The following is a 25965-nucleotide window of genomic DNA, read 5'->3' as shown; positions in this document are numbered from 1 at the left end:
AGATCTCTGTCTTTTGGATAGACGTGCCTCCCGGAGAGTTGTGATAAAGATAGTGTGGCACACTGGGCCTGGCTATGTTCCAGCTTTTCCAACTTGGGAGTAGTTTTATGAGAATAGCCATGAAGTGATTTTAGGTAGAAATTTTACCCAGAAAAATAGAATTGAATGTTTTTTTTAAGTCAAATATAGTGAATCATGCTATATTTATTTATTGAAAGTCTTTAATACTTTTTAATTTTTTTTTTAAATTGTGCCATGAGATAAAAGTGATGTTTGAGTCAAAAGATAGGCTCTAAATTTGGATATATAGTGAAGGAAAATATTTAATGAGTAAACTTAAAATTTGATATTAATTAAAAGTGAAACCAATTTTAAAAGTCAAGAAATAAAGACCAGAAGTTAAAAGAAATAATAAACTAGATTAAAAAATTAATTCACTAAAAATAAACCAAATCAAGAAATCATACTAATTACTGCCAGGCATGTAGCTTGACATAATATCCCTCTATTCATTTTGTAAAAATCTATGCATTCATTCATGATTTACTTAGCACTCTAGAGATATATAGATTAATAAGAAACAATTTCTAAGCTTAAATGTTTTATACTCAAATAGAGAAAACATACATTCTACTTGGTTATAAAACAATTTACTAACTCTGAAGTCTCCTAAAATTCAAATTATATCATCCTGTGTGTTTTTAAGAAATGCTTTTATTTCATCTTCATTCTTGAATGATTGATAGAATTTCATAGTGTAGAGTGACACAATATTTTCCTGTTTACAAGATAATATTGTATTTTCCTTTGTTATTTGTTTATGTTGATGTCTTCCTTAAGTCAAACCTTCAAACCCTTCTTTAAAAAAATCTATCTTTTTGCTAATGTTATATTTATAAGTACTCATTCATTTTTGAAGTTCTTTATTTTGTGACTAGGTATAGATTGGTTCTTATTTAAACTTTTTGGAGCAGGTTGTGCTACTCACATCTTAAGTCTGGCTTCTTGGCTCAAACGTTTAAAATTATGAGTAATTTTCTCTTTAAATATTAACTTCCCCTCCCTTTTCCTGTGCCTGGAAGTTCTGATAAACATGTAGTAGACATTTTTTCTTCTTTTTTCATTATATTTTTAATCTTTCTTTAACATTCTCCACAACTATATCTCCCTGTATTTCATTCTGGGTGATATGGTCATTGAGGACACTAGTTTATTTTTCACTGTAATTAAATCACTGGTTTTTTAATTACAATGACAACATTGTGTCTAAATTATAATTTACCTTACTGCTTAGTTCTTTTTCAAAGCTACTTGTTCTTATTTCATGTTCTTTTATCTTTTGCATATATCTTATTTTATCTCTTGAATTATCTAAACATATCTATGTTGCAGTGTTTTTTAAATGTTTTATCATTTCCAGTTTTATGGCAGCAAATCTTAATTTTTCTCTTACATTAGCCATGTCTTCTTCCATGATTTTGTTTATTTGTTTGGTTTTTTCCATCTTTTTTTCTCCCCTAAATTATATTGTCAGTTCTTCTTCAATGGGAATTGTTTGTGTGTGTATGTGAGTGTGCGCGCACGCTGTTATCCCTGATTGTGAAAGGTTTTGGACAGATGATTTTGTTCATTTCTTCAAGATCCCTAGGATGTATATGGTTTTGTTCCATATTAATTTCTTGGCTTGGGATCCTGCGCCGTACTGTAGTATTAATTTATAACCTGTAATTCTGCCTAACACAGGACTAGACTTCAGTTTCTCAACAGTGATTTATTTCCCCCATACTTGGCTGTGACAGAAGCCAAATGTCTTTGTGCACCTGGCCTATAGGCAGAGCCATTTTCATTGGTAGGACAGCTCCTCGGAGTGTAATTGTAAGATCTGGCAACCACTTGCCAAACTGAGGACACATGCCATCCTGGGCCAGATCCAACAGGGTCTAGACTCAAGTACAAGATCCATTCACCTCCCTTGCATCAGAACTTCTCTGATATAGACTTCATTATTTGCATTTAAAACTGTGTATTTCCATTAATTGTCTCTGAAAAAAATGTATTTAAAATTTTTTCATAAACTACTAAGTGTTTCTATATGTTCATAAAGAAGCCACTTTATAGCAGATACTAGCACCTTGTTGCTGAATCTTTTGATCTTGTCTTTTTAAAAATTAATTTATATAATTTTGAGCTACTTTCAATAGGTTAAATGCTACAACTTTTAAAAGTTAACATAACTCAAGAAAAATAATAGTTGTTTTCTTAAAGTCTTGATATATGAAGCATTAACTATATTTTGATGTCCCTGGAGGCAAATATACAAAAATCAACAAACAAACAAACAAACAAACAACAAAACTTCTTTATACCAACCAAGTTGATATTGTGAAGTTTGCTTTACAGTTCCTAGAAAAATGAAGTACTGTACACATTAATAAAGAGTTAATGATGTTGACATATGTTACTGGCAACACTCAGGTAAATTAGGCATCAGAATACCCCATCCAGTTTACTAACAACAAGGAGAAATGTAAACTCTAACTCTTACTCCTTAAAAAAGAAAATATAAATATATGCATATCTACATGTAGGCCTGAAAGAGATACAATGGAATTGTCTTAAATTTGCATTAATTTGTGGGGGCTTTAGAAATGTTGTATTTGATATTAAGATTATTACAACTATTTCCCCCAGATTTGGTCTCATTAGAGAACTTTCCTTCCATTTCAAACTCTATCCAATCTTTAATAAAATGGTGCTCATTTAGAAGTAATGACATCTATCATATAATTGAACTAAGCTCCTCATAAAGTATAAGATGATTTAAGTCAAGTGTACTGACAGTTAATTGTAATATTTTTAAATGAGTGCTCTTTCTCTTCTTCTCTCTACTTTCCCACAGGTTTAGACAAGATTAAAGCCTAAAAAAAAAGCACTCAGCAAGCTAATTGGAAAAAATATAAAGTAAACCGAATCCAAAATTCTTATTAAGTTAAAAGTAGTCAAATCTCTCCATCTGGAGAAGATATTAAAGGCTAAATGGAAGGATCTTGAAGGGCTCTTGACGTCAGATGCCCTCAAGACCAAGGCTGTATCCATGTATGCAGAAATGAATGTAAGACTGTTACAAAAGATTTCTTGTCATATAAGAAAACCATCTACTGATATATCACTTGACACTCACACTTTTTATATAATACAAAATGCTTTTTGACGCTAAGAAAGGTTCAAAGTAAATTAAAAGGCTATATTCTCCTCAAATCTGGAGAAAGAATTAGATAATCAGTTTAAAAATGACTGAAATAAGTGCATAGATACAAATAGTTACTTGGATTTCTTAAATTTTCAATCTAGTCACGTGTGGTTTTACACATATACTGATTAAATGTCACAGATTTTTTTGTTTTATTTATATAGAAAAACCTTCATTGAAAAGAATGCTATAAATTTTTAAGTAGAGTAGTCAAATAATTATTTGCATATTACTCCTGATAACTTTTACTATACATCTATTATTTTAAAGATATCTGAAATTTATATATATATATATATATATATTCAAAATAGAGGCCTGGTGCATGAATTCGTGCACAAGTGGGGTCCCTCAGCCTGGCTGGCGATCAGGGCCAATCAGGGCCGGCCAGCCTGGGGGAGGGACGGTGGGAGGCTGGCCAGCCATGGGAGGTTGGCTGTGGGAGTGCACTGACCACTAGGGGGTAGCTCCTGCATTGAGCATCTATCCCCTGATGGTTAGTCAACCAGTCATTTGATCATTTGGTTGCTTAGGCTTTTATATATATACTAGAGGCCCGGTGCATGAAAATTCATGCACTGGAGAAGGGGGCCCTCAGCCCGGCCTGGCCCTCCTCACAGTCCTGGAGCCCTTAGGGGTGGGAGGTGACCCGGCAATCAGGGGATAGCGATGCCCCATCACACCTCTGCTACTGCCACTGCCACTGCTGGCAGTGCAAGCCTCGGCCGACCCTGGTTACCTGAGCTTTGGGTGGCCCTGGGTGCAGGCCCAGCCTTGCCACGTGCCTGCCACCCTGGCAGGGCTGAGGAGACTGGGTGCTGCCATCTTGTGTCTGTGGGTGCCACCATCTTTGAGGGCATGGTAGTCAATTAGCATATTCCCTCCTTATTGGCTATGGGTGCCACCATCTTTGAGGGCAGGGAAGTCAGTTAGCATATTCCCTCCTTATTGGCTGTGGGTGCTGCCATCTTTGAGGGCAGGGCAGTCAATTAGCATATTCCTTCCTTTTTGGCTGTGGGCCCTGCCATCCTTGCAACATTGTGAGGGTCAATTACCATATTCCCTCTTTATTAGATAGGATAGACTACGGCATCTTATGCATACATATGAGCTTACTAATTATTAAACTTGAACAGGTCATGTCTTAGTTGAGTCTTGTATTTTTGTATATAGTAAATAAAAATGGCAATACCTGTATCAAAGTATTACTGTAAAAATAAAAATGAGATGATGTATGGAGTAATGCTTTGTAATCTGTAAAACTCATAAAATATTAGGCCTCAGAAATGCCTCTAAGAAGGCAAACTTCAGTTTTTCCCTCCCTACGCCTCACGTGGTATGCTCTTTAGTATACGTTTGTCCTCAAATGTACTCAGATCTCTCCTGCTTTCTAAAATACACATAAACACACAGGTTTTAAAATACCTTCCATTTAACATAATTGTATCACTAGTTTTCACCCTTATTTGTCATTTCCTACTCTCTTCTTTCTCTTTTTGCTGAGTTATACCCAATTACTTTTCTTTTACACACAGAATTAGATAACTGATTTCCTAACTTCTGCTTCATGTGTAATGAATATGTTTGGTCTTTAAAATTTGGTGTTACCTCTGATATTCAAACAGGATAGTAATTGCTGAATTCTTACTCATGATCTCTCATATTCATGGGTTTGTTCAATAAATATCTGCTGTTAGACATCAGTAATCAGAAATGAAAGCCAAGTTCCTGCTCTAAAAAATACTAAAAAGTTAGAAATGAGGTGGAGGAGTAAACAACCAATTACAAGGTGATGGTTCCTATGACGGGATATAGAGAGGAGTGATTACATTGAACAGGAACTTCACCAGACAGGAGATGGAAAAGGGCCAGTCTTCACTGAAAGGAAAAGATTGTTAAACACAGACTTGAAGGAAAGTAGAATTTTGCTAAATAACAGGGAGAAATGGAGTTTTACACAAGGGAACAAATAGTTCCTAGGAAAGCATGAAAAAGCAAAGTGAATTTCTACAAGACATTCTACATGGTTGGAGTTCAGGGAGCAGGTTGGAAATCTGAGCAATATGATTAGAGAAGTAGTCGGGAGTCGGATCAGGATGAAGCTGATAGACAATACAGAGAATATGTTGTATATAGTATCCTTAAACAAAGTTAAACAAAGGAGTGACCACATACAAGTACAAATTTTAATCTATAAAGTAATCACTCTAGCTATAAAGCATAAACATTGGATGGAGGGGGAACAAAATTAAAAATGGGAGTAACAGTTTTTAGAATAAATCTGGCAAGAAATGACAAGGGCATAACTAAGGCAATGGACTTAGAGACTGCACCCTGTGTTGGTGTCATGAGGGAGAAAGAAAAGACTCTATTTTGCATGCCTGGATTGCTGCTGGTGCCCTGCACAAAACTGGAATATAAGAGAAAGGAGATGTGTGATAGATATACTATATTCATTAGAATTTTTTGGGGGTAGTGACAGAAATCTCCACATAGCAATGATTTAAATAAGAAAAGAGCTTGGCTCATATTAAAGTCTAATTATACAAGGATATCCCTGGTTGGCTAAGTTTTTTACAGGGTCAGAGACTAAGACTCCTTTGATCTTGCTGACCTGCTTGTATGGTCTCAGTTTCAAGATCCATCTCATGATCTAGTATATTTTATCTAGCTACAGGTCCAGTTATAAAATATGCATTCCTGCTATCTGGAAGAAAAAAAAATAAGGAAGGGTAAGGCTTGCCTATGCTGTTTAAAGACATTTCCAGGAAATTGCACACAATTTCTGCTTCTATCCAATTGGCCAATACTTAGTCACAGGCCACAAGACAGACTGAGGAAAGTAGACTTTATTCTTGTTGGTTACATATCCATAAATATTTTGACTATTTATTAATGAAGAAACTGGACAATGAGCTACCTTTGCCCAGGTAATAAATTCACTGGAGTTTGACATCTTATGGAAGTGCAGCACAAGATTTCCGGAAGTGTTTTGCACATGCAGATCCAGAGATCAGAGAGAAATCTGGGATGAAGAAAACATATATGAGGAGGTTGAACGGACAATTGTTAAAAAGATTGTGCAGAATAAGTGGGTGAGGAGTGTTGATAAAACTGGACCAAATTCTTTGGATATCTCAATCAATTTCTGGGTCTCTTTTCTCTGCTGCTCCTCTTAGCTTAGTTTGTTGTTTGTGGGGGTTTTCCTCTCTTAAATCATATTTTGCTTGTTGAGAGGGGTTGTCCTAGAAGTTTCAGTGCTTGACTCTCTAATATCTTTCAATCACATTCATTCTGACAGTATGTATATTCAAGTGGATTTAACTACCACGATATGCAGATGACTCTCTGATTTCTATCCCCATATCTATGATCCTCTCTTCAGAGGGCCTGTAACATCTGCCTAGGATATTTCTATTCAGATCCCTCATCTGCAACTGAAATTTAATATGCCTTTTTAAAAATCTTCATTTCTGTCTCAGCAAATGACACCATTCCTCTAAACTAGTTGTAGATCCATGAAAAATTCTTGATTATCTTTGTGCTTCAAGTAATTGTAACATTATCTTAGCTGTTAATTTTCTTTCCTACTATACAGGTTAAAAATCCCTGTGGAAAGTGTTATAATAAATTTCTTTCTAGCCTTCAATGTATGGAATATATAGCATATTACTCAAAATAAATACTGATGACTATAAAATAAAATAACAAGCATGAATGCTAAGTGGTACCAAATTAGTACTATTTGGTAAATGTACATTTGGAATCACTGAACTTTAATAGTAGAAAAAATATAAAACACCAGAGGCCCGGTGCACAAATTCATGCATGGGTGGGGTCACTCAGCCTGGCCAGCGATCAGGGCTGATCTGGGCTGTCTTGCCCAATCCCAATCAGGGCAGGCCGGCAGGGGAGGGACCATGGGAGGTTGGCCAGCTGCAGGAGGTTGGCTGTGGGAATGCACTGACCATCTGCATTGAGAGTCTGCCCCCCGGTGATCAGTCACGTCATAGCAACAGGTCAACCAATCATTCAGTCATTTGGTCAGTTAGGCTTTTATATATATAGATATCTCAGCTAGCATTGTTTATAAGTAAATTGATGATGCACTATGAATATTTCTGGTAGTATGCTCTATTCTATAGAAATTATATAGGAGAGTGGTGCTCTGTATTGCTTGCCAGAGCAATTCCATCACACTAATACCATATCATAGATTCATATTCATTTTATAAGATATACAATATCACTTTTCATTATACCACCTCTAAACATGTATTGAGCAAATACTTGTCACAGCATAAGGGCCTAGGAAGAAACCCTAAATGCAAAATCTCATCCGGTCCTTCAGGAGCTTTCAGTCTAAATAATAAAGCAAGGCACAAGAATTGCTGGGTTGCATGCTATATATATATTTAGTTTTTTGAGGAACCTCCATACAGTTTTCCATAGGGGCTGTGACAGTTTGCAGTCCCACCAACTGTGCACAAGGATTCCCTTTTCTCCACATCCTCACAAACACATGTTATTTGTCAAATTTTTTATAATAACCATTCTGACTGATGTGAGGTGGTATCTCATTATTTTGCATTTTCCTGATGATTAGTGATGTTGAACATCTTTTTATATGTCTGTTGGTCATTTGTCTGTCTTCTTCATAGAAATGTATTTTCTTCTTCTCTGTCCATTTTTAATTGGATTGTTTATTATTCTGTTATTGAATTTCTTATATATTTTGGATATCAAACTCAATTGTAAGATTTCCTTTGCTGTGCAGAAGCTCTTTATTTTGATGTAGTCCCATTTGTCTATTTTGATTTTGTTTTGCTTACTCCAAAGCATTTATCTAAGAAGATATATAAAATAGATATACAAAAAAACCCAACAATTCTACTTTTGGGTATTTACCCAAAGAAAATGAAAATGCTAATTTGAAAAGATATAGCCATTCCTATGTTTATTACACCACTTACAATAGCCAAGATATAGAAGAAGCTGAGGTGTCCATCAATAGATAAATGGATTTAAAAGATGTGGTATTTATAAACAATGGAATATCATGCAGCAATAAAAATAATAAAATTTCACCATTTGCAACAACATGGATAAATCTAGATGGTATTATGCTAATTAACATGTCAGGGAGAGAAAGACAAATACTGTATGTTTTCATTTATACGTGGAACCTAAAAAAAGACAAAATAAACAAACAAAATGAAAACAGATTCAAAGAAACAGAGATCAAAGTGATAGGTAACAGAAGGGTGGTGATAAGAGAATGGGTGAAAAGATGAAGGGAAATATAGCTGATAATATTGTGATAAATTTACATGCTGACATATGATTGCTGAAATTAGTGGGTTATCACATTGTAAGACACAAAAATGTTAAATCATTATATTGTACACTTGAAACTAATATAGCCAATATAAGATTGTATACCAACTGCACTTAAATTACAAAAAGGCACAAAAACATGGGATATAATCTTAGTTTGTGATGAGAGAGGTACACAGAATAAGGAAAGTAACAATTTAATGAAAAGAGTAATCTGTGCAGGTTAGGAAAGACTACACTGAGAATGTGAAGTGGGACTAGACTCTAAAGATGCAGGGTGAGTAAGTGAGGAAAGGATCTTCCACGAAGGACAGTGTGGATGGGAAAATGAACACAGAGAAGCAAACTAGCATGGGAAGAGTGACTACATTAATGAAGGGTACTCATGCCTGCCATTCTGTGTATCAATTCTTTACCAAGAAGAAGAAACTTAAAAGAACCCAACAACTGGAAAAATAAGCAGCAATGGGAAAACAGCTAGAAAAAATCAGCTGGAGAAAATCCAGAAAGAGAAAGCTCTCCTTCAGGAGCTGGAAGACTAGAATTGGGTTTTTATTTTTTTTATTTTTTATTTTTTTAAATTTTTTTATTGCTTAAAGTATTACAAAGGGTATTACATATGTGTCCTTTTTTCCCCCGCCCTTGACAATCCCCTGGCCTCCCCTACCCCCCAGTGTCTATGTCCATTGGTTATGCTTATAGAATTGGGTTTTTAAAGAGTCACAGGAAGCAAATTGGTTACCAGAAATCAGTGCAAACACATCTTCTGTTTGATGTACATGAAATATTCATGTGCCCACATTTAACATTCATCTATAATTTTAACAATTTTTCCAAGATTCTGTATATATGTGAAATTATTTAATAGTGTCTGTTAAATTGATTTCTGGCCCTAACTGGTTTGGCTCAGTGGATAGAGCATTGGCCTGTGAACTCAAGGGTCCCAAGTTTGATTCCGGTCAAGGGCATGTACCTTGGTTGCAGGCACATCCCCAGTAGGGAGTGTGCAGGAGGCAGCAAATCAATGTTTCTCTCTAATCAATGTTTCTAACTCTCTATCCCTCTCCCTTCCTCTCTATAAAAAAATCAATAAAATATATTAAAAAATAAATAAATTGATTTCTGCATCCTGCATTCTATAACTAACTATATAATAAAAGGCTAATATGCAAATCAACTGAAATGCAGAACAACTGTTCTCTATGATGTGCACTGACCACAAGGGGGCAGACGCTCAATACAGGAGCTGCCCTCTGGTGGTCACTGCACTACCACAGGGGGAGCACCACACAGCCAGAAGCCGGGCTCATGGCTGGCGAGCACAGCGGAGGTGGCAGAAGCCTCTCTTGTCTCCATGTCAGCGCTAAGGATGTTTGACTAACGCTTAGGCCCGTTCCCCCTGGGGAGTGACATCGTCTGAAGGCTCCAGGACTGCAAGAGGGCACAGGCTGGGCTGAGGTTCCACCCCCCTCCACACCAAACTAGTGCACAAATGTCATGCACCAGGCCTCTAGTATGATATAAAAAGAAACTCATGAATTTTCTAACTAAACTTGACAGATTGAAAGGCAAATGTCATTATTTGTTAGTAGAGGATAGTATTTCGCATATAAATAAAGAAGGACATTCTAAATTTGTTGTCTCACCAAATTGAAAAATTAGTTCCCAGACAAAGAACATTGGTGGAAGCAAAGTTTATTGACAGAAGCCAGTCCTAGGACAGGTGCAGCTGGCGTTTCAAAAGCAGGCTAGTGTCCAGAGCTTCCTTCCTTGTTGCAGTTGGGCGTAGTCCAGCATCCACGCTATTTAAGATCTTTAGTCCATGTGTGAAGGCCCACATGGCCATAAGCCACATGGCACAGGGAAGTATATACCTGCCCAAGAACTCAGTGAGAGAGAGAGAGAGAGAGAGAGAGAGAGAGAGAGAGAGAGCTTCTTTGTCTGTAGATACATGGGTGCTAGCTTCTGATTGGTTCTTTCAAAGAAATCTGCCTTAGCAACATCCTTGGGATTGATTATATTCCTCACTGCCTTGTGATTGGTTATCTGCAAGCTGCCTCTCTTAGCAACATCCATACATTTTGAAGTTCACCTCTCCCACTGGTGCCCTTCTTTCCCCACCCAGCTGGGTTGTCTTAATAACTCCCCACAGCTGGGTTCAGTTCTAGGCCATTTTGTCTGTCTGTGTGGTTTTTCTTGGAATGTCTGCAAGGTCCTGTTATTCTAGGACTTCCCCACTCTCCTTCCTCTCCCAAGGTCCTGTCCCTGACTGCCTAGTCCTTCTTTATCTCCTCACTTTCATCATTAAATTAATGATGTCTCTTTTACAGAGGGCGGATAATTCAGTCTTTCACATTCTATAAGGATTTAAAAAATAATATATTGTCCATTTACAAGTTTTCTTAAAACATATACTCTATGAGTTTGTGTGTGTGTGTGTGTGTGTGTGTGTATTAATATGCAGTTGCATTATTTCTAATGAATATTAGGAGATAAAACTTTCAAAATATTTCTTTGTATAATTACATGGTACTGAAAAAATGATGACATACCTGAAATATGGCTAGAGCACATCAAAAATAGTTAATTATAGAAGGAGTCCACACAAGGTAATAAATAGTCTTTAAATTGAAAAATTAAAGATATTGTCAGCCAAATTTCATTAGTAGTTAATTTCATATAACACTGGCAAAATCAGCTACTCATGTGGAACGTCGATTAACTTTAGCAGGTGTTATGCATAACTAGCTTAGGGCATATTCTAGTCTACTGAGTGCAAGTATAACTCTTGAATTGATAAGCCCAAGTGGAACTCCTTGCCATATTAAAAGGGATTTATCAAAATTAATTAGAAATTTTGTGAAAGGGCTTTAGAGTCCAAGAGATTGTTTTCTTTTCCCCTAGTTGGAACCAAACCACATGTACATAAAGTATTTTTTTAATAAAAATGCATAACTCCTTTCTAAGCAGGTATGTGTTTCTATTCCTATTTGGCCATAAAGTTCCCCAGAGCTAATCTCAGTTAAAATGTATTCAGTCTTTTTAGGCTTTGAATGATCTACTGTGTACAGTGGCAGTTGCAGTGCGAGTTCTTATCCAATATCACCACCCAACATTTTACTTTGCTCCTTAAAATTATTAAAGTGTTTTGGTCAAACATGAAAGTAGAGTCAGTGTGCTTGAAGTTGAGCAGTTTTTGCTATTGTTTATATCCAATGTTTAAGCAGTAAAGACACTAACATTGCTTGTTACAGTGAGCAGGCATATGGGAGAACAAGATGTACTAAGAAAAGATAGGTTTTATCTGTAACAAGGCATACTTAATCAGCTTTTTACTCTGCAGTATAAATCCACTCTTCTCCATAATTTGTGTTATAATTTTTAAAATGTTCTATCCTGTTTTTTTTCTATTGCTAGCAATTAACATATTTATTGGATACCAATTAGCTATGACACTTTTGCTAGTTTGGAATCAATAAAATAAATTTAATATATAATCTATGTTTTCTGGAAGTTTAGATAAAAATAAGAAAATACAATATGTATGTGGATAACTTCATTTTGATGCTGTTTATTATAAATACAGTGTGAGAAAAAACTGCTATAGTTAAAGAAATCATATAAGATCTTGATTTTATTTGCCCTTGGATAATTAAATTTCATTCATTTAAACACAATTGTGACTTATTTGTTACTTTATAAACTTTGTTCACTTTGATATTATTTATCTAGATTATTTATTGTTGGAATAACTATAGTTATTCTTAAATATGAGCTTTAAAATAACACATTAAATATCTCTTTTAAATATCACAGGCATTTTTCCTAGTGTTTATAAATTTAGGTTACAAAAATAATTGCAATCTAATTTTTATTCGGTCATTTTCACTGATTATGGAATAGGTTTAGAACTGGGAAGGGAAGGGTTGAGCTACTTTGTTAATGATAAAAAAAGACTATGATTATTTTGCATTTTTAAAAAGTGCATACAAATCTTTTAATCTCTGCCTACACCCACCAGAACAATTGCCTTCCAATATAATTATATTCAAAATGCAAGTGAGATAACAAGTATCTTGGAATTTAACTTGATAAATATTCATTTGCCTTATAGGGAAAAGAAATGAACATTCTCATACAATTAGCTTCATATTTTTAAACCATGCTTTTATTGAGGTTTTTTTTAGGTATATTTTATATATGCAAATTTGCTCATTTATAAGGTTAAGAAAGTAGGAGGCTGGAAAAAAACCTGAGGAATTAGAAATGTTTATTCCCATTGTTGCCCTCCTTCCTGGGGTATAGTTTTCCTAATTATAAAAGACAAGTCATGCTTTCCTTCCACCTCAGATTCTTTGTTTTAGTGAACCTACGCGGTCAGTATCTTTAATCATAAAAGCAGACTTATCTTTCTTTTTTAATTATTAGAACTAGAAAATTCTTGCTTTTGCTTTTTCTTCCTTTGCTTTTTTATTTTGTTTTGATTTTTATTCTACAACAGGCAATTCAGACACTGGTTAGAGAAGGCTGCCACAGACTTGAGAGATGACATAGGGAGCACCCAACGTCTTCAGAGCATCGAAGTCCACAAATTCCAGCCAGCAGGCCAAGATCTGCAGGTAGGCAAGTCCTGCCTTCTCTGACTGAATTCACAAGTGCTAAGACACAGATTTATTCTCTTTTTCTGTGGGGTGAAAACTTGACTTATGGCAATTTGCGCCTTACATTTTTAAATGGTCGACACTTTACAAGTTGCAGGTGCTCCTATGATCTGAGGTGCTCTACCAAGAGGCCTGTGCTCATTCTGCAGGTAAGGATGAGGAGAGGTGAGAGGACTGGCCGAAGAAACAAAACAAGGCATAACAGACTGTTAGTCCAAGTTCAGTTCTTTCCACTGGTTTCTCTATAATTCTCCTGTTCTAAACTATTATTTGAGCAAATTGCTTTTACAAAAATTGCAGCTATAATTAATTTCTTATGAGATTATGAAGGTGGTTTCAGGGGGAGAAAATGAATCGTTTTCTTTCATTACTCTGTATCTCCATCTCTTTTTCGAACTCTGTAGTTGCCTCAGTTTACTATATTTTTGTATTTCACCATCCTTGGGTTTCATTTCACTTTTAGGTTAGACTTATGGTTTATGACATGTTAGCACCATAAAAATTTTATCCAAGTTATCATAACAAAATAAATGGACAGATATGGTACATACAGGTATTACAATTAAGCATTAATTATATTTTTGAAGATTGAATTAATTATCTATACTACTAAAAGGTTAATATGCTAATTAGACCAGATAGACCAGACATCTTCTGGACATCCTTCCAGACGTCCTTCCGGACAAAGCCACGGTGGCTGTGAGGGCCGAGGAGGGCTGTCAGCCACAGGGTGATGGGGGCAGCACTTTCCCCTAATTGGCCAGGTCGCCTCCCTCAGAAGGAGGCCAGAGGCAGCAGCAGCGGCAGGGTGATGGGGGTGGTGCCTTCCCCTGATCGGCCCAGTCACCTCCCTCAGAGGGAGGCCAGACTGCAGCTTAGGGGAAGTGGGCCTAAGCCATCAGCAGGACATCCCCTGAGGGCTCCCTGACTATGAGAGGGGACAGGCCAGGCTGAGCGGCCCTTCCAGTGCACAAATTTTCATGCACCAGGACTCTAGTTGATAAAATAACATCAATGGTACATCCATATTTATTTATTAGTTTTTAGTTTTAAAACTATAATTTAAAGAATATGTATCATAAGGATATTTTACTTAGCTCATTTTACTTGAAGTAAGAAATAGGATTCTGCTTCCAGGTATAGTATCTCTTTGTGGAAACTTAAATACTCTCCACCTTGAGTGGATAGATAACTAGTCCCAGAAAGAAGCTTCCACTCCCTGTTATGAAGTGTCTGATGTTAGAGGATTGCACTCTCAGATTCCAAGCTTAAGCTCAGAGGTGGCTGGCTTTTACTTTTAATGGAAGTCTTCAGAAGGCTTGTTTGTTGTAGTGATGAGAAACAGATTGAACAAAAGTACGTACTTTATTTCTGCAGAGCTGAGATCAGCACATGCATTACTCTACCCATCTACCCCCAAAATGTCATACTCAGTTCCGCAATTTAATACACTCACCCCTGCTTCTGCCTCCCTCCCACCATCTCTCTCCGCAGCCCCTCAGAATCTGAGCTGGCCTCAAGCTCCTTTTATTATCAGACTCCACAGTTACTGAGCTTTGGTGAGACCCCTCAGAGCCTAATGAGCCTGAGAGGAGGAGTTACGACACCAGGTCAGATAAACGGAAATGTGTTCAGACCAGGAGTTCCAGTCAGAGTAAATGCTGCAAATGAACAAAAGAGTCTTCAGATTGACAATCATTAGGGTGGGAAAGAACACACATTAAGGGCAAGATTTTATCTCTATTACTACTTGGATTTGCTTCATTTTCTCTGACATTTTCACGGTCTGCAGTGACATCTGCTTGTTGCAGTGGAAACAATGGTGCCTGAACTGATCGGTTAAATTGCACAAGCTTTCAAGTAACCCAGCTGGAGTCAGGTGGAACTCCTGAGATTGCTGTTGTTATTACAATTATCGTCATCATTATTTTATGTTAAAAGTCATAGCTTTCAAAGGCTATGCAAAGAAAACACAAGTGGAATGCCATCAGGATTAGAATAATGCAGAAGGCTTTATTTTTTCTTATATTTTAAACCTTGCTTAAGCATTCACATTTCTGACATAAAGCTTTTTGAATTATTTGTTATTATGCTTTTTAAAAATATCCATTATGGAGAAATTTGACAAGCAGAAAAACACAGAGGAAGAAAATCATTCCTAATATCACTACCCAGAGATAGCCACAACAGTTTTTGTTTTATTTCTATTCTTTTAGAGCTTCTAGCCAAACATTATTTTTCAGGGTGGACTTTTATTATTTAAAAACTAGAGGCCCGGTGCACAAATTCATGCCCCAGTGGGGTCCCTTGGCCTGGACTGCGGGATTGGGCCAAAACCAGCTCTCCAACATTTCCCGAGGGGTCCTGGATTGTGAGAGGGCACAGGCCAGGCTGAGGGACCTCACTGGTGCACAACCAAAGCTGGGGAGAGAAGTGAGAGGTTGGCCAGCCAAGGAGGGACTGTGGGAGGGCTCCAGGGCATGTCTGGCCCATCTCACTCAGTCCCAATCAGCTAGACCCCAGCAGCAAGCTAACCTACCAGTCAGAGCGTCTGTCCCCTGGTGGTCAGTGCATATCATAGCAACTGGTCGACCAGTCGACTGTCTGCCCCCCTGGTGGTCAGTGTACATCATAGTGAGTGGTTGAGTGGCCTTAGCATATCATTAGCATATTACACTTTGATTGACTGAATGGCTGACTGGTCTACCAGACACTTAAAATATTAGGCTTTTATTATATAGGATATATATTTGAAACATTTGTATTATCCACATAAATTAGTGTATTTAGTAAAGAGTAGGACTTTTGAAACACATTCAATGGGATACTAATTATATCAGAAGGGTTTCTTAATAAGGCATTTACCTATAAGTCAGCCCCCAGATAACAATTCTCTATTGCTTTCCAGTTGTGTGAACTATTTTACTCTACTTATAAGACAATGTTCATCTATTTTTTCTTCTTTATAAGATCACAAAAGAATATACTGAATAATTATTATATCACTACATTAACAACAAGTAGAAACATCCTTCAAATAATCTCACTGCCTTGACAACTGCCAGCAATTTCTATTTTTCTCTGCTTCTCTTCCATAAAAAGGTGATGTTCTCTATATGTTAAAAGGAGGATCTTATAAACAATAGGAGACTCTCATGAATAAGATGCCTCGTCTATTTTTGGAAGTAGGACCTTTATACATTTATAGAGAACATGAACAACAAAAACAACAACAAATAAAGCAAAACTAAACTTAAAACAGAAAGTCCTGGGGGCTGCTGAAGAAAACGAAGGGCCCCCGGGTGAGCTGAGGCCTTGGCAGATTACCTTCCTGTGGCTTCCTGTAATATCCAAGCTAAAGCTTCCACCACCAGTGATCAGCAATTCATTAAGCTAGGCATGTAGCAGAGATGGGCAGCTCGGGGACTCCTCTTACAAAGGCTGCAGACCAAAGTGTACGCGTCAGTAATCATTACCACCCAAACATCAGGCCCACTTGCCCTGACGGATGTTTGCAGCTCTCTCTTTCTGGAGCACACTCCAAGATTCACATCGCTCACTCCCCACCTCCCTCAGGTCTCTGTTCAAATGGCATCTTCTCAGGAGATTTTCCCAGATCCTCTATCTAAAAATTTGTACTCCCCACCATATGTCACATCCTCTCAATCATCCTTGTCATACATGCCTCCTAATCACTTAATCTATCTAATCTATACAGTATTTATTTATTCATTGTCTTTAATGAAGATTTCCCAGGGCAAAGATTTTTGTTTATTTTGTTCAGTGCTATATGCTCAGATTTTAGAAGAGTTTCTAACACACAGTAGCCACTCAATAAATAGTTTTGGAACCAACTGATTAGTAAATTGAAGTTTATGCCTGACTCCTCTAAATACATACCCACAGTTAACTTGGTAATACTACCACAAAAGTACTATATATAAAATTTCCTTTCACTTTTATTTTTATAGTAAAATTGAGATCAGCTAAGGAATTAGCAGTGAATGTGATTTTTTGTAAGCTCTTCTTATACCATAAATCCTATAAAAAGTTCTAAAACAGTGTCCATATTTTGTTATTGCCTCTTAAAGACTAAGGCACATATTTGGGGAATTATTCAATAACTCAAAATAACTACTACTTTAAAGTAACTTAATGTGAAATTTCAAGTATCATTCTAAATATTCATTGTGTATACTTCCCCAATACCCATTATTAACTTATCAGAGAAAACAACTACTTTCTTTCTCCTAAAACTTAAAAAGTATCTGCCAATCATTTAATCTCATTATCATTGAATAAATCACAGAAATGAAAATAAGCAACTAATGATAATTATGGGGAAAACAGCTAACCTGAATTAATGTTATGATATGCTATTCACTGTGCTAAGCATACACACACACACACACACACACACACACACACACACCCCTAATCCACTCCACAAAACACCACATTTGATGATGCTATTATTAACCCCATTTCACAGCTGAGGAAATGAGTTGAGAAAGATTAAATTATCAAAATACACATAAACAGACTGATGACCTACCCAAATGTCAGATTATTTAAATTCACAGTTTACTAGGAACTATATTGTAATTAACATGCATTAATTCATTTAATACACCTATTATTTGTAGGATGTCTGTATATTACAGGCAAGACTGAGAATTTGGAGACATTCATTAATTCGTACAAATCTACATAAATGAATCTGCTTTAGACTTTTGCTCTTTCCATGGCATCACACTAACTCTAAGAGAAGATAAAGTTTCTAACACATCTCAACTTTGTGTTTGCAAAGCTCTCTACACCTGCCCCACTGCTGTTTCCTCACCATGTTGTGAGGTAACACTAGTGCTATCCAAACATGGAACATGGCCCCTGCCTTTCCCAATTGCTGGGAACCATCATAGATGTGAGGATGGTGTCCCAGGAACAAGCACCCTTCTCCTTTACACAATAGTTTTGTCCAGAGTCACCATTTATCTCTTACCTGCAGAGAAAAATGAAATACATTTTTCTGACTCATATGCAATCATACAGTTTTTACAGGAAGATTTGTATTGACTTTTTCAAGTGAAAATTGAACACTTGGAGAACATTATTTTTAGAAACATGTATTATGAATGCTTAACTAACCTCAGGAAGATGTTCAAAACCTTGGTGAATTAGAAATATCCCATGAAGTTAATGCAGCTCTGGGCAGCAGTAAATAATTCATGCCTTGTTTTAATAGGTCTCATTTTAGCATGAATATTCATAGTGTATCTAATGAGGAAAAAGAATCAGCTAGATTGACTCAGATTCCTGGGAGAAATAGATAAGATGGTTGTTAGAAAGAAGAAAAACATTAATTCCTTGATTATTTAAAAGAATTATATAGTTTCAATTTTGGTGAAATTATCAATACTGTAAATCAGAATATCTGTCATTGTCATTGGCTGTACCTTAACTATTATCACCCTTAACTTTTAAAGTTAATGGGGAACATTAAATGTTATTTTAAAATGTCTTAATTAGCCTGGTTGATGTGGCTCACTGGTTGAGCGTTGATCCTGGAACCAAGGGGCTGCCAGTTCAATTCCCGGTCAGGGCACATGCCCGGTTGCTGGCTTGATCCCCAGTAGGGGGTGTGCAGGAGGCAGCTGATCAATGATTCTCTGTCATCATTGATGTTCCTATCTCTGTCTCCTTCTCCCTTCCTCTCTCTGTAAATAAATAAATAAATAAACATATTTTTTAAAATGGCTTAACTAGCTCCTTAAAATAATTTCCTGAAATAAAGTATTATGACAACATCAATTTAGATATTTGTAATTCTTGTAATGTAACAAATAAATAAGAAAATTGTATATTTACATAATTTTGTATACACATAGAACAAATACACAGAGCTACATTGTAAAGCCCTTATAAAGAGTTAAGGGTTCACTGGACACCACCACAATTATGAATTTATTGAACAAAATAAAAATCTGTGTGGGATTTGATCAACATTTAATAACAGGGAAAATGTTTTGATTCATAATTTGATTAAACAGAAATTTATTGATTATTTATTGACTACAAGGTATTTTGTGAAACACTAAAGACAACACAGAAATAACAAATACAATCCATCTTATAACAATGAGTAGTCATTTACTCAGTTAAGATCATCTAGTAAAACTTGAAAGAGACCTAGATATGTACTAACTAGAGGCCCGGTGCACGAAATTCGTGCATGAAGAGGGTCCCTAGGCCTGGCCAGCGATCCGGGACAATCAGGTTCCCTACCTCTTGGCCTCCTTCCCTCCTCCTTCCCTCTCTCCCTCAGCACCCTGACACTTCTGGTCACCTGCCATGTTCCACACCGCCCCCTGGTGGTCAGTGCACATCATAGCAAGCAATCGAACACCAGGTCTCCCAGTCGAATTCCCGAGGGGACACTTTGCATATTAGCCTTTTATTATATAGGATTGTGGATTTGCTGCTGTCTAGTTCCAAGTACTCAATTAAATATTGGCCACAAATGCTGTAGTTCTTTTCTTGTAGATTCAAAAAGCTTGCTGGTTTTTTTCTCCTTGGATTTAAAAAGCTTCAACTTTTTGCCTTTGTGTTTGCTCTAACCTCTTCAAAATCACAGGAAAAGCAATCTAGACAAAAGATTTAAGTGACATGGTGACATACTGGCCTCATAACTCCTTTTATGAAAGAAACTCAAATGCTATCTTTTATTTTCATTCAAACACTCCTGCTAACTTTATTCTATTTTTATTGATCTTTATAAAATTTATTTATTTCAAAGTTCATGTTGTCACTATTGTTTCTTTTGTTGGTATTAAATGCAATTATTTTTAAAAATAAGAATAGTCAGATAACAATGTAGATTTCTTATTAGTCATTATTATTGGCATTGCATCAATTATAAAAGCATGCATAATATTCTAAATAAATGCTAATTAAAAATATAATGAACGGTTACATTTAAACAATGCAGGCCTTAAGTAAAACAGAACAAAACATTACTGTGGAGATGTTTAGCCTCTTCAAGATATAATGAGAAGGGTATAATTTCCTTGGGTCTAACAGTAGAATTGCCAGGAGACTTAAGTCAGTTGAGAAAGAAAGAGAATTCTGAATTCTCTGAAAGTGACACAAATCACTGTATCAGGCAGTACTTGTGGAATGACCTTATGTACTGAGCACCTAAATATAGTATTCATGTTAAAAAGCATTCATCCAAAACTAATCTGAAAATCTATTCAATGATGCACAAAATGTTTGTGCTCATTTTTCATGTTTTACTTTGAAACTCAGTTGGGGAAAACTTATTTCAACAACATTAGAATCAGTAATGACTAGAGAAAGCTGGATGAGCACAGATGGGATCCTTATTATTTTTAAGTGTGACCTCCACTCTCCATTGTGTCTGTGTTTCCTGTATATCAATTACACATTTTATTTTGTGAATATGTATAAAATGTATACAACTTACCATTCCAAGATTTTTTTAACCTAAGTATTTATAGACTCTGCTATGGTGACATCTTACTAGTCTGAACCATTTGGTCTCCTGGGAAGTCAGTTCAGGGTTTACCCCATTTCAACATGAGTAAATCCTGCTAGATTAGGTATTGGCAGCTAACACATCTAGAAACCTGGGAACAGGAGTGGCAGACAAGAAGATATCCTTTAGAGAATGGGGGCAAATTTTGAACATGTTGAGTAGAAGACAAAAGAATGAGTAAAAAACTCTGAACAAATCCATTCATTATTAAATATTCAATAATTCAGGAGGTAGAGTAAACAGGTTGAGATATATAGGTCATTTGGTGTGTCCACAGCCATACTCATTGACAGTTTGATTTTTTTAAAAAATCTCACTTAGTTACAAGGTTTGAAAATACATATTTCACCAGTGAAAACAACTGAGAAATAAAGGGCACCATTGGGAATTCTACACACTTTTAAAAATCTTCTTGCAATTTCTTAGCATCTAGACATGTCATGTATAATGATTTGAAAGACCTCTGGGTGTCTGTCTCCCCAAATTCCAGTGTCCCAATTGATTTTTCTCCACTGAGAATTTGGCTGTTTTTCTTTCAGAACACGAATCATTTTTTATAAATGGCTCAAAGTTGGCCTAGAATGATGACAAAGCTTGTGTTCTTCCATCAAGGAAGTTTGTTTCATTTCTCTTTTCACCTGGGCCACTGGCCTGAGGTCTGTAAAAATATTTTTTTCTTTTGTTTTGAAAATATTTGACAGAAACACAAAATTGGAAAACAAAAATTATATATATTGACATATCAAATAAAGCTGTATACCTATATGCACATAGTTTGATTCATGTGTAATTCATATAGTACAGGGAGATTAGAATTTTGCTTACATGGTTTTAATGTAGTTGATCTTAATTGGAATATTTACTGTGGAGCCATTTCATTCAGGTGATTTATTTTCTGAATGACTTTTAACCTCGATTGTGAAAAAAATTAGTACAATTTCTTTTACAATTGCTTTTCCTAACAATAAAAATTTTCAAATAGATCCTATATAATAAAACCCTAATATGCAAATTGACCAAACGGTGGAATGACCGGTCACTATGAGGCGCACTGACTATCAGGGGGCAGACGCTCAACACAGGAGCTGCACCCTGGTGGTCAGTGCATTCCCACAGGGGGAGCGCCGCTCAGCCAGAAGCCGGGCTCAAGACTGGCAAGTGCAGCAGCACTAAGGACCCCTGGGGTGATGTCCAACTGCCAGGAGTGGACCTAAGCTGGCAGGCAGACATCCCCCGAGGGGTTCAAAACTGTGAGAAGGTGCAGTCCTGGGTGAGGGACCCCCTCCCCCAGTGCACAAATGTTATACACTGGGCCTCTAGTTTTGTTATAAAATAATATCAATACACTATTATTTCTGCTTTTATTTTGCTTTCCAGGTCTTTGCTGAGAAACAGTGAATTCAAGGTGTTTGTTTTTTTTTTCCCTACAATTACCAAGAAATCACTATTCTTTAGGGGAAAAATTCCAAGAAGGTCCTATTTGTCATTACAGACCAACACCTTCTAAATTAAATTTCCTCCATTGATTTATTTCTTAGGACTAAAGTGAAGCAATGCCAATGACAATGACATCCTATGAGGATGGACACTGACATCCTATGAGGAACAGACCTGTGCACATAGATAACATGAGAAATGCTTGCTACATGATTGAATCAAACTTTACAACAAGAAGCTATATTGTTTAGAGGGAAAAATGAAACAAGACTGTCACACCTCAGAGGAAAGGTGGGGGAGGATGGGTGGGTGGGAAGAGATCAACCAAAGAACTTGTATGCATATATGCATAATCCATGGACACAGACAATAAATAGTGTGTTGAAGGCCTGGGGTGAGGGGTGTGGACAGGCTAGAAAAGGTCAATGGGGTGGGGGGGTGAAGGGGACATATGTAATACTTGCAACAATAAAGATTAAAAAAGAATCAAATTGCTGCTCAAGTTTCTCCATTTTCTCGTTTGCATGTTGATTGTGCATTTGTGTGTGCATGTGTTTAGCTTTCAATTTCTACTTGCTAGTGAAAGCAAGCTGACATTTGCTATAATGTCACAACTTATTTCATATTTGTCAGTATTTTTACCACAGCACTAGACTCTTCTTCACATCCATGTATTCTATCTATATCATTGCCCTTCAGAGCTATCAAATATCTTTCTAACTACTCATTTTCAAAAATATATTTTTATTGATTTAAAAGAGGAAGGGAGAGGGAGAGGGAGAGGGAGAGAGAGAGAGAGAGAGAGAGAGAGAGAGAGAGAGAGAGAGAAACATCAATAATGAGAGAGAATCTTTGATTGTCTGCCTCCTGCATGCCTCACCTTGGGGATCAAGCCCACAACCCAGGTATATGCCCTGACCTGGAATCGAACTGTGACCTCCTGGTTCATAGGTCCATGCTCATGAGCCAAGCGGGCTGGGCCTAACTACTCTTTTTGTCTTTGGAATCTTGCTTCTTCTGTGTGTCAAAATAGCTTTCTAAAGTAAAAATAAAAATAAAAATAAAAGATTAATTACAGAAATTTCCACATTAAAATCATTTCCTAGTTATCCAACAACCATAGTAGTAAGTCTAAAATGCAAATCATATTTGGACTTAATCCTTTCTAGATTGATCTCTTTCTAGATTGGCCTCCTGTCTTTCTCAACCCAGGGTCTAATCACAGGTCACAGGTTGTGAATGTGCCATGGACCTCTAGTAGGTATGTTTTAAAACCTCAGCTCTGATGCCACCTTCTCTGTGATATCTTCTCTGACCATCACTCTTTCTGACACTCCCAAATACTTTTAGATACTCTGCCAGAACATCTCACAACACCCTATACTGTTCCTTTACACATCTCTCTGTGTGTCTGACTGTGCAATGGCTCCTCTGGGCAACCTTTCAGTCTATTACCAGGTCTCATAGCTTATAGATGTTATATCTTCATTAAGATGCTATATCTTAATGAAAATATAAATTGTGTTATAATATATATTAATAAACATACCATATACATAAGCAAATTATGTTTGTATATTACTTATGATACATTTGACCTATTTATGTAAAATAAAATGTCTTATGAAACCATCATGCATGGTTTGTGGTGGTGACAGTTGTTAATTTGTTTAAATACAGGCACAAAGGGAAGACTAAGAAAAGTCACCCATTCCTCGGTTGATGAGGCTAATTGCATTATTACAGATCCCTATCGTTCAAGATTTTACATGATGAAGACTGTTGTAACTTCCTAAATTTATGTTTTAAGCATATCTTCTGGGACAATTTTTAAGACCAATAGTGCCGGGGTCCAGCTCCAGCGGGCCAGGGGTTCTCAAAGGTGTGGACGGAGTCGGCGAAGAACGAAGGACACGGAGACAGCGTTTAGATGATCATCATAGCTCTCTTTAGTCTCCATGGATCTTCCTGAGCCTGGCTGAGCCCACAGAGAGCCATCCAGAGGCAAGCTGAGACTTTATTTTATAATCAGAGGTAAACAAGGTAGTGGTTACCATAGTTACAATGTTCTTGTGAGTTTCACTTGTTTTGGCAGCACTTCCTGCACCTCCCTCAGCCCATTAGCTTCCCAGATAAGATCTAGGGAGCATTATAAGGTCAAGCCTAATTATGCTAAGAGGACTGTGCCCTCTAAGCTGGGACTTGTTTGTGACTTTGCCAACAGGTCAGTCCGAGGCTTAACCCTATAGCTGCACCCCACACAATAGTATTACTGTCTTGGTAGCAATAGGGAAAAAATCTATGATTTTAATTTTCCACTTTAAGTAACAGGCAGGGAAAATGTGTATGGGTCTATAGTGTATAAGTTGGGGAAACAAGGTAAACATTAAGAAGCAGAGGTATTTGTTGAGAGATAGTTTTTCTTTTTAAATGCCTACAAATACACATAGCACATGTGTGTATACACACACACACACACACACACACACACACACACGAATTAAATAGCTTTATCTGAAAGCAAGCTTCAGTCAAGTGGATTTGTGGGTAGATTAAATATTCAGCTCTACTCTTTTTTTTGTTTAGAGATACTAAATGCACCATTAGTTACTATTACTATCTGCCCCTTCTCAAAACAGCCTGAGCAAAATGATCTGATGGCCCAGTGGTTCCTGATTTGCTAGCCTCTGCAGAGTAAGTGGGAGCATATGCAGGGCATGGTCTGAAACAAAGTGAGGTAGAATAATTACCTTCTAATAGCTATGATTCAGCCCTCCTGCACATATTCGAGAGGGCTCACCATGGGCATTCATTTGTCACAGTAGCCATCCCTTGGAAAGCTCGAGGTGCTATAGCCTTCTTAATATTCTTCCTTAAGGGCAGAAGCAGTCTGTATGGCTAAGCACAGGGAAGCTTTAGGGAGGACCAAAGTCTGATAAATTCATCTTTTAAGAAATTGTTGGCAATTTCTCTAAAATTATCACCCTCGTAAACTCATAAAGTGAACACTTTAAAAGAACTGCTTGGCATTTTACTAAATGACAGTTTTCCTAAAGGCTTATTATTCAGTTTTGGGTAGAAATTTACTTTTCTATCTGTCACCACAGTGATATTTATTTATGGAAAATGGATGAAGTTTCTCAATTTCAATGAGTAAAATTCTCAGTGGTAAACCTTGTCCTGTATGTTTAAAGTTCTTGAAAGTTTTCTTTGGAATCAGTTCATATATTTGGTAAATTATTTTAATTTCATGTGATTGTACTTTAGAAATTATAAAACTTCATATTAATTATTTAAAATAATAAAAGAGCTCAGCTTGCATCTAAACATACATAGATGGAATGTTATACTAGTATACATATTCTTGTTATCTACATTTGGTGTTATACTCTTAATTGTTTTATGTGTGTGTGTGTGTGTGTGTGTGTGTGTGTGTGCGAATTACTATATAAATAATCAACAGGTAAGGGCCCTAAGCTTGAAAACAGACAAACTGAAGGAAGAGGTAAGCAATCAAGAGAGTCGGTTGTTAAGCATTTGCTAGCACACCGCTGCATGTGTCCTGTTGAGGAGAGTTCTGGAGTTGAGAATCAATCTATATATATATATATATTATGCTTTTTTATATTTTGTCATATTTTGTTACAAATTATTTTAAATGTACCATCTTAAACCACATACTCTCATCTAATTCTTAAATATCATTGGTAACCACTGTTTTA

The sequence above is a fragment of the Myotis lucifugus genome, unplaced genomic scaffold, assembly GCF_000147115.1.
Source record: "Myotis lucifugus unplaced genomic scaffold, Myoluc2.0 scaffold_75, whole genome shotgun sequence".
NCBI classification, from domain to species: Eukaryota; Metazoa; Chordata; class Mammalia; order Chiroptera; family Vespertilionidae; genus Myotis; species Myotis lucifugus.
Note: the sequence above shows the minus strand (reverse complement) of the source record.